The sequence below is a fragment of the Heterocephalus glaber genome, unplaced genomic scaffold (genome assembly GCF_053883595.1).
Source record: "Heterocephalus glaber isolate CG9 unplaced genomic scaffold, H.glaber_assembly_v1.0 deba00001805, whole genome shotgun sequence".
Classification (NCBI taxonomy): Eukaryota; Metazoa; Chordata; class Mammalia; order Rodentia; family Bathyergidae; genus Heterocephalus; species Heterocephalus glaber.
Genome location: NW_028258480.1, coordinates 3,777,792 through 3,788,037, shown reverse-complemented (window position 1 = coordinate 3,788,037; position 10,246 = coordinate 3,777,792). Strand labels below are relative to the sequence as shown.

The following is a 10,246-nucleotide window of genomic DNA, read 5'->3' as shown; positions in this document are numbered from 1 at the left end:
GTTGTCTGAGAATTATTTCAATTCAGATGCATCCTTTTCCCTTTAAGTTCCCCAAATTCAGTACAAATTCACTGTCATGACAGCTAGACTGACACTCACTTGGATAAATACTGAGCTAAATGAGCCATGTAGTAGTTTTAGTCATAACTGAAATTGACTCCAAGTTCTACCCTCTTTGGAGTGCACACCTTAGGCTTCTGTGGAACCGCACCCATGTAGTTTCTCATGCGATAAGGGAACATATATTTTGAAATAAATGACTGATGACTTAGGTTGCATTATTCCTAATGGTATTTCCATATATTTGCAGATTTCTGTGTTGTTTTGCTGTATGTAAATGAGCTTCTGAAGGTTCTTATCAAGATTTGATGTCTCAAACTTCAATCTACCAAGAAAGTGAGCACAAAGAAACAACACCACCTGGTTATCCCACAGACACCAGTGATCAAATATGATGACATACCTCTGACCTTGGGCCATGGGGACAGCAAGAAGTCCCTTCTGTGCCCTCTGGGATGGGAGTCCACACATGAGAGGCCTCATGGGAGCAGGTCAGACTCACGGAGGATGAAGCAGCGTCCAGAACACTGAGCATCTGGTTGACCCCTTTCTTTTTTGTTCTAACACTGGATGCCTCCCACAGCTAGGTTAAGACCTATTTATTAACTAAGATGCGTGCATTTTGAAACATCAGAAGTTCATTTATTTTCTACTTTGTAAGTTCATTATCTATCACCTACCAGAATTTGACAACTTCAGATGCACAATGAAATGGGTACTACCCTTTGGAAAGCCATAGCATCGACAAAGTTTCTTCGTGCTTTTCAGAGTAAAGGAAGGGAAATACGGACATGGACCCTTGACAGTGGAATATCTTGAGCTGCAGGAAACAAGTGCTGCTTTCAGCAGCAATCTATTCAAGGGTCTCATTGTCAACACCAATTATGGATGGGTGGGGGGCTTTAGGAGAAATATCAAATACAGTAGAGTAATGTTATTTCTGTCAAGTGTTCTTGGCTGGGGATGTAGCTCAGTAGTGCAGCACCTGCCTGGCAAGCATGAGGCTGAGTTCAATTCTCTATAACAAAACACAAAGTGTTCTTAACTATCTGTGTTCTATTTTGTACAACGAATCTTAAAAATCACTTTTCCTCATTCATTCATAAGTAAGCCATAGAAAAACTGTCCACTCTTACAAATATCAAATATAAAGAGATAAATCTCCTTCCTGAAATTTTCCATTTAAACTTTTTATAAGGTTTTTAAATTACTGTATCTTAATTGACATTTCATATTTTACATGATTTTGGAGTATAGAAAAATAATTTAATACATGTATACAATGTGAAGGAATTAAATCAAAGTAATTAACACTTCCATTCATCCAACATTTGTCATTCTGTGTTGAGAGCCTTTGGACTCTTCACATTACTTTGGATTGTATCATTAATTGTTGTAGACCATAGTTGCTCTACTGTGCTATGGGAAAAAAGTGAACCAATTCCTTCGTGTAACTATGTTTTAGTGCCCTTTATCTAGTTTCCCTCTATCCATTCCCCCATTCTTCCTAATGTCTCACAGTCACTATTCTACTCCCTTATATGATATCAAATGTAGCTTCTATAAATAAGAACATACAGTATCTGTCTGTGCCAGAATTAATTCATGTTGTTAGCATGAAAGTGAAATATGGTTCTAGCTATGTTGCCACAGATGACAAATTTGCATTCTTTTGTATGGCTGTATAATCTTCCATTGTGCTTATATAGAATGTTTTCCTTGTGGATTCATCACTCCATAGACACTTTGCCTGCTGCAATAAACATAAGTATATGGGACTCTCTTTAATGTAATGATTTTAATTTCTTTGGATATATAACCAGGATAGCTGGATCACACAGCAGTTCTGTTTTTAGCTTATAGAGACCCTCCATGCTATGTCCATAGGGGCTCTGCTAATTTACACTCTTGCCAACTGTGGTTACCATGATCTACAATGGAACACCTTGATCAACTGTGAAAATCATTTGCATGAAGTCTGCACAATTTCACTTTTATACTTTGTGACTTTGGATCTGAGCCTTTTCTCACTAAACATCATTTTTTCTTTTTAAAATATCCTAGATTGTGCTTACTTGGTTCAGATTTTCTTATCTATAAAGGAAGATAATAAATATTTACAAAACAGGTCTCTGCAGCTTTCCAAGTGTATTCCATTTTGTGATCGTTCTTTACAGGTATAAAGAGTGTCCTCACCAACAGCTTGTGTTGGCTGATTGATTTACTCAAAATTGGGTCAAATGTTACTCAGGATCCTGGAAAAATACAACTAGAGGTTTTTTTCAGTCTAGAAAAAGTAACAGCTTCCAAGAAATGAAATACTCTATTCCTATGTTGTACAATGCAATAACCGCTACCTAGGGCTAGGGATTTAGCTCAGTGGTTCCGGTGCCTGCCCCACAAGCAAAAGGTTCCGAGTTTGATCCCCAGTACCATAAAATAAAAATAAAATTTAAAAATAAAAAAAAAAAAATAACTGCTACCTACAAAAATCCATTTAATTTAAATAATCTAAAATCAAATAGAATTTTAAATGCAGTAAATTTCTTGGGTATCCACATCACCAGTGCTTCAGAGCCACCTGTGGGCATGTGGCCAATGGCTGCCATATTGGACAGCACAGGTATAGAACCTTTTCATCGCCAAAGGAAGTTCACATAGGACAGAACTGCTACAAGTTCACAAATATGTTTTACAAAAAGCACCAGGCTGAGTAGTACATTTCATAAGATTCCATTTTATAAAACTCATACACAAACGGATCTTGGTATGAGAAGTCAAGATTGCTGTTGCCTGCAGACTCTAGTGAACGGAAAGGGACACAGGTGGTCAGATGAAATTTGGGTCATGTGATCATCTTTGATTAGGTGCTGGTTATGTGAAGATGTTCACTTTCCAAAAATTGCTTGATTTACATCCATCTGTTCACTTTTCTGTATCTGTATTACATTCTGTTAAAATTAACAAGAAATGATATTCTGCATCTTTGTCATGTGATCATTTGGATGGTGTTGGAGGACAGGTTTCAAAAACACAACCAGCATCAGCAGAGGGAAAAATGCATTTTATTGAGCTTGGTAATAATTGCTCTCATGCACCCACCTGGACACTGAGAGTCAAGTGGGTTATTTTAACATGGTGATGCCTCATGGGAAAGCAGGAATTGTTCTATGGAAACTCCACCTCCTCCTTGTACATGTGCGCATGAGGGGCTCAGACTGAAGATGGATTGCTACTTGACTGGACAACTACCACCTGTGGAAAGTGAGGATAATATGCACCCCTCAGTCCCCTTACTCCCTCTGCCAGTGGGATTCACATTTATCCTGGGACACAATGCTGTTTTCTGTATCCAGATAACTTAGCAATAAAAATCCCATCCTTCAGTACCTTAGACTGCTACACACACACACACACACACACACACACACACACACACCATAAATATATATGATTATGAAGTCTCATGGAACTGAAAGCCTCCCCCACTGTCCCCCATCTTGCTCATTAGTCTGGCAGAAAAAGACCATGAAAGAAATGCACAGGAAGTCACAGCATCCCGAGACAAATCTGCACCCCATCGGGTGTGGACGCTCACCTGAGTGACAAAGCAGACCACTGTGCACCCAAAGACAGACAGAATGATTGTGTGCTGGATTCCAGCAGGGAGAGGAGGACCATCCCAATGACAAACAGCCTCTGAGTTGGAACAAATCCCATGAGTAAAGAAAGAGGGAATGAGAGACAGGTAAATAAATCTCTGTGGGCTGCAGACACACTGACTCTGCATTACAGAAATAGGTAAGGATGTCCTCATCCTAAAGTAACTACTAGAAATGGCCCTCCAGACCCTTCCAGCCTAAGGAGCCTAATTCAAATGCAACCATGCATCCTCTAACATTTTTATTGACTGAGAATTTTCTCTGTAGTCTGCTTCAAATTATTTTTCTTTGGACTCAAAAGATTTACAATAATCTCCATATGTGGATTTGTACTTTGTCCTTATCTACAGAGTAAAACATCATCTAGCTAGTAAAAGTGATCGCATTGTACTTTCCTTGAATACATATATTCAAGAGATTTCAGGTCTCAGGGGCCGGGAGAAGGCGGGGCCTGTGCTGTGCCCCGTTCACTTCGGCCTAAGAGCAATGTGCTCCGCTGGGCACGGCCCGCAGCTATTGAGCCTCCTCCCGAGCTGGCTGGCTGGGCGCGGCTGGGACGATGTGATCAGGGCCCCGATGTGGCTGAAGCCCAAGGAGGTGCTGCTAAAGAGCGCACTGAAGCTCTGGGTGACCCAGAAGAGCAGCTGCTACCTCGTCCTGAAGCGGAGGCTGGGCAAGGTGAGGGAGGCGCTGCCTCTCGGGTCGCCTGGTCGACGCTCTGGACGCAGTGCTGGACTCCAATGCACAGGTTGCCCCGTTTCGGATTCTGCTGCAGGTCCCCGGGTCCCAGGTCTACTCTCCCATTGCATGCGGGGCAACGTTAGAGGAAATAAACCAGCACTGAGACTGGCCGGAGCAGAATCTCCTCCATACTTTGTCTTTGACAATAAAGATAACATTGCCAGCTTTGTCAAAGGAAAAGTAAAGGCCCTGGTCGCTAAAGAGACCAGCAGCCGGCTGGCCGAGCAGGAGGAGGAGCCCGAGAAGTTCCAAGAGGCCCTGGTGAAGTTTGCAGCCAGGTTCAACTTTCCCAAGGCGGAGAAGCTGGGCGCCGGCTGCTGCTGCTGCTGCTGCTGCTGCTGCTGCTGCTGCTGCTCCTGCTGCTGCTGCTGCTGCTGCTGCTGCTGCTGCTGCTGCTGCTGCTGCTCCTGCTGCTGCTGCTGCTGCTGCTGCTGCTGCTGCTGCTGCTGCTGGGTCCCAGCCCAGGGCTGGCTGTACCTCAACATCAACCAGCTCTGCTTTTACTCCTTCTCCCTGGGAAAGGAGCTCAAACTTGTCATCCCTTGGGTCAATATCCAGAAATTGGAAAGAACTTCTGATGTGTTCCTCCCCGTCACCATCCGGATCACTACGCAAAGCAAGGAGCAAGACTTCTCCATGTTTCTGAACCTTGACAAGGTGTTCAGGATCATGGAGCAGCCGGCGGACGTGACACTCCGGAGGCTGCTGGACAACGAGGTCTTAGACCTGGACCCAGAACTACAGGAGCCGAGCCAGATCGCCAAAAGGGACCCGGAGGCACAAGCGCAGAACGAGTTCCTCCGAGCCTTCTTCCGGCTCCCCCGGAAGGAGAAGCTGCGTGCCGTGCCGTGGTGGACTGGGCGCTCTGGGCGCCCTCCCACTGCTGCCACACCGCGGGCCGGATGTTCACCTCTGACAGCTACATCTACTGTGCCAGCCATGAGGACAGCCGCCGCACTGTGGTCCTGCCACTCCGAGAGGCTATGAGCATCAAGAAGACGGAGGACACGAGCCTGCGGCCCAGCCCCACATCGTCAGCATCCGCAGTGAGATGGCCGGTGGAGAGCCTGCTGGCGAGACCGAAGCAGGTCCACGCCAACCACGCCGTGCACTGCGACTCCTCACCAAGAGAGGACGACACGAAGACACCTGGTGTTTTACTGAGGCATGTGCAGTGACCACGGGTTTGGGGATCTCGAAATGGTGTTCCCTCCGAACAGCGAGGAGACTGAGAAGAGCCTGCAGCTGCGCCCGAGCCCCAGACCCCATCTCCCCTCAGTCGGGCGGCCAGAGCCCTGACTTGCGCCAGTCTTTACAAAGGAAACCTGAGGCAAAAGTCACATACAGTTGGCAAATGGAAACTGAACTCTGAGCTGGAACCTTGGCAGGAGGGCAGCTGTGTTGTGGCCATGAGGACCAGGCGGTGGCTGTGGACATTGTCACGCAGGCTGTGTCTCCGTCACTAAGATGCTTCTATAATCAATGTCCCGAGAGCAGATAAAGATGAGCCCGAGGAACAGGCACTTCTCGGAGTATGGCAGGACTGTGTGCATGTTCTGCAGTGGGAAGACCTGGAAGCTGGTGGCCATGGGGATCCCCGAGGCTCTGCGGGGGTGGCTCTGGCTCCTGTTCTCAGGTGCCCTGACAGACCTCGCATCACACCGGGTTACTATGGGAAGGTGGTGGGGGAATCACTTGGGCAGTGCTGCCTGGTGACCCAGGAGATAGAGCGTGACCTGCACTGCTCCCTGCCCAAGCACCCGGCCTTCCAGAACGAGATGAGCATCACCACCCTCAGGAGAGTGCTCATGGCCTACACCCACCAAAACCCCCACATTGGGTACTGCCAGTCCATGAACATCCTGACCCCCGTGCTGCTGCTGTACAACAAAGAGGAGGAGGCCTTTTGGTTGCTGATTGCTGTGTGTGAGCGGATGCTGCCTGATTACTTCAACCACAGAGTAATAGGGGCTCAGGTGGATCAGTCTGTTTTTGAGGAGCTCATCAAGGAGCACCTCCCGGAGCTGGCAGAACACGTGAATGGCCTCTCGGCCCTAGTGTCTGTCTCACTCTCATGGTTCCTGACCCTGTTCCTCAGCATCATGTCCCTGGAGAGTGTGTGAATGTTGTGGACTGCTTCGTCTACGATGGGATCAAAGCCATCTTCCAGTGCTGGAAGCCACTACTGGGGAGCTGTACAGCAGCAAGAATGGTGGTCAGGCCTTGATGATCCTCAGCAGGTTTCTAGATCACATTAAGAGTGAAGACAGCCTGGGGCCCTCCATCAGCAGCCACCATGCCTTTTTCTCTGATGACCAGGAGGCCTACCCAGTGACTGACATTGCTGATCTCATCCGGGACTCCTATGAGAAATTTGGGGACCAGTCTATGGAGCAGATTGATTGCAGCTTGTGCTGCAAGCACTAGGTCCGGGTCCTCCAGGCACATGAGGACACCACAAGGCAGAATGCGCTCCGTGTGGTCATTCCTGAAGTCTCAATTTCTCCTGAGGGCCTGGAGGAACTCTATGACTTATTCAACCAGGATCACATGCTGAGCTGCTATGGGGTGCAGCCCAAGCCAGTGGCCCTGCGCCATGACCCCAGCAGGCCCTACACTGAGCAGTACCATGTTGACACCTGGCAGTTCATGATAACAACATAGACCAGCTCCTGCAGTTTCAGGTGTTTGTGTGCTGCCTGGATATTATGTACAATGAATGAGAAAATCAAACAGTTGTACAGACTTCATATCCCTCCAACACTCACTGAAAATGACCGAGACACCCAGTCACCATTGAAGAATCCTCTGCTGTCGACATCAAGGCTGCTGGTCTTTGAGAAGTCCAATGGTGATACAGTTGATTATCAGAAGCAGATGATCAGCAGTCTACTTAAAGAAAAAGACAAAACCGAGAAAGAGCTACCCAAAATGAGCTAGAGAGAATTTATCCAAATCTGTAAGACTCTGTACAGCATGTTCCATGAAGATCCAGAAAAAAATGAGCTGTACCAGCCATCACTGCAGTCACCACACTGCTGCTGCAGATTGGGGAGGAGTGCCAGTGGGGCTGCAGCTCCCAGGAGTGTGCAGAGGAGCTGCAGGCCCCTGCTTTCTCTCCTGAGCAGGTCTCGGTCTTTGTAGACCCTGGCAACCCTGCCCAGGACACCCGGCCATTTCCCGAGGTGGTAGAAGGGGTCTGGATGGTCTCCCAGGAGCACATTTTAGCATCACTCCTTACTCAAGAGTCCTTAGTGAACTTTTTTGAAAAGCCACTAGACATTAAACCCAAACTTGAAAATGCCCAGATCAATCAGTACAACCTCAAAACTCTCGATATGAGCCTCCACTCACAGCCTGAACTCAAGCTGAGTAACACATAGCAAGGTGAGTTTGCTGTTGTTGCGGTGCAGTCAGGTGGACCAAGCTGTCAGACATGAAGCCTGGACTTCAGTCTTATGCCCACTTAGAATCCAGGTACCTGGATAAACCACCCAAAAGTTGGCTAAGAAGATACACTTCTCGATTATTTCTATTTACTCTTTTAAGAGAATCGTCAGTTGGACAGGCAGTGGTACAGGGTTATCTGTCAACTCTTTGTGATTCACTTCTAGCAAATTTTCTGCAATGGCTGTTTCTGCTGTGATGCTGGTATGATGATAGAACAGACTCCGACATCATACAAACTGTGGGACAAGAAAAACCCCAAGCTCTCACTTTTCACTTAGAATGATGAGAAAGGACAAGAATCATGTTCACTTTCAAGATCTCAGAGCCACTATCTGTGCAATTGTTTTTGGCTGGTTTTGCACTAATTTTGTTTCAATGCTGGTAATTGAAACCATTTTAATACTTTTGGTTGTATTCACTTTGGATATGTCCTTCCAAAAATGTGTCCAAACTATGCTTTCAATGTTGGCCTCCACATTTTTTAATAAATTTTTTTTGGCTCCTGCCACTGCCGGCCCACAGGAAGGGGCTTCCAGGCCACCATCCCTCCTGCCACTCCTGGCCCAGAGGTAGGGGCTTCTGAGCCACTGTCCCACTGCTCCTGGTCCAGAGGAAGGGACTTCCCAGCCACATCACTCCTGCTGCTCCCTACCCAGAGGAAAGGGCTTTTGGGCAGCCTTCTGTCCCACTGCTCCCAGCCCAGAGGAAGGGGCTTCCGGGCCACCATCCCTACCGCCACTCCCAGCCCCTGTCCCACTTCTCCCAGCTCAGAGGAGGTGATCAGCACGGGCACCAACAGCACCCCCAGCCCCCAGTTGAAATGAGAAAACACATAAATAAGTCTCAAAACAAGACTTCCAGATTACCAACAGCAACCCAAAAGGGAAATGAGATGGAACACTCTGATACTCAACCACCTGGACCCACTGAACTGGCAACAAAAGGGGATCTAGAAAAAGTGAAATCAGAAATAATTTCTCAGATAACAGGAGAAGTTGTGCCCCTAGTGCAAGACATGATTAATAAATCTAGAGAGGAGCTGAGGAACATGATGGAATCCCAACATAGGAAACAAATGGAATCCATAAAACAGATGCAAAGAGATTTCCAGGAGATGAAAAACTCCATTGAAAGTCTACACAGCAGAATGAGCCAATGGGAGGACAGAATTTCAGATATAGAAGATAAGATTGCAATTAATGACCAGGAAAAGAAAAATTGCTTCAAAATTATAAGGGAACATGAGAAATCAATCTAGCAGCTGCTAGACAATGCAAAGAAGAATAACATAAGACTGATTGGAATCAGTGAAGAAACAGGAGAGAGTGCAGATGACATAAAAAATCGCTTCACAGAAGTAATGGCAGAAAACTTCCCAAGCAGGGGAACAGAACTTGACATACAGATAAGTGAGGCATATAGGACTCCAAATAGCCTTGATCAAAAAAATCTACACATAGGCATATAATTGTTAAGATTCCAGAAACTCGACAGAAGAACAAAGTTCTGCAAGCAGTGAGAGAAAAGAAACAAATCACATACAAAGGAAAGCCCATCAGAATCACAGCAGACTTCTCAACACAAACCATCAAGGCAAGAAGAGCTTGGAGTGACATATTCCAAGCCCTAAAAGAAAACAGCCTCCAACCCAGATTGATGTACCCTGCAAAACTATCTTTCAAAATTGATGGAGAAATAAGATACTTTCATGACAAAGGGCACCTTAGGAACTTCATGAATACCAAACCAGCACTCCAACAACTTTTACACAATATCCTAGGAACAGACATTGAGGATCACAACCCCAGGAAGCAAAGCAGAATGAACCCATCTGGCATGACAAGAAATTAAATATAAAGGGGGAGAACCCAACAAAAAGAAAATATCAGGGCAATGACAAGTCAATACATTTCAGTTATAACCATCAACGTTAATGGTCTCAATTCACCAATCAAAATAAATAGACTGGAAGAATGGGTCAAGAAGCAAAATCCAACAATATGCTGCATACAAGAAACACACTTCATTCTAAAGGAAACTCATAGACTGAAAGTTAAAGGGTGGAAAATAATACTCCATGTGACAGGAACCTGAAAAAAAGCAGGAGTAGCTATCCTCTTGGCAGATCAAGTAGATTTCAAACCAACATTGATTAAGAGAGATGAAGAAGGACACTACACCCTTGTAAAGGGAAGAATTCAAGAGGAAGAGATGACAATCATAAATATCTATGCACCAAACACTAGTGTGCCCAACTATATAAAACAAATACTAACGGACATGAAAAGTCATATATGCACTAATACTATTATAGTGGGGGACCTCAGTACCCC

General features: G+C 45.8%; 1 pseudogene; it reads left to right on the top strand.

Moving 5' to 3' along the window:
- Nucleotides 1-4,298: 4,298 nt before the first annotated feature.
- On the top strand, nt 4,299-7,846 carry LOC101715919 (TBC1 domain family member 8-like; annotated as a pseudogene).
- Nucleotides 7,847-10,246: the final 2,400 nt, after the last annotated feature.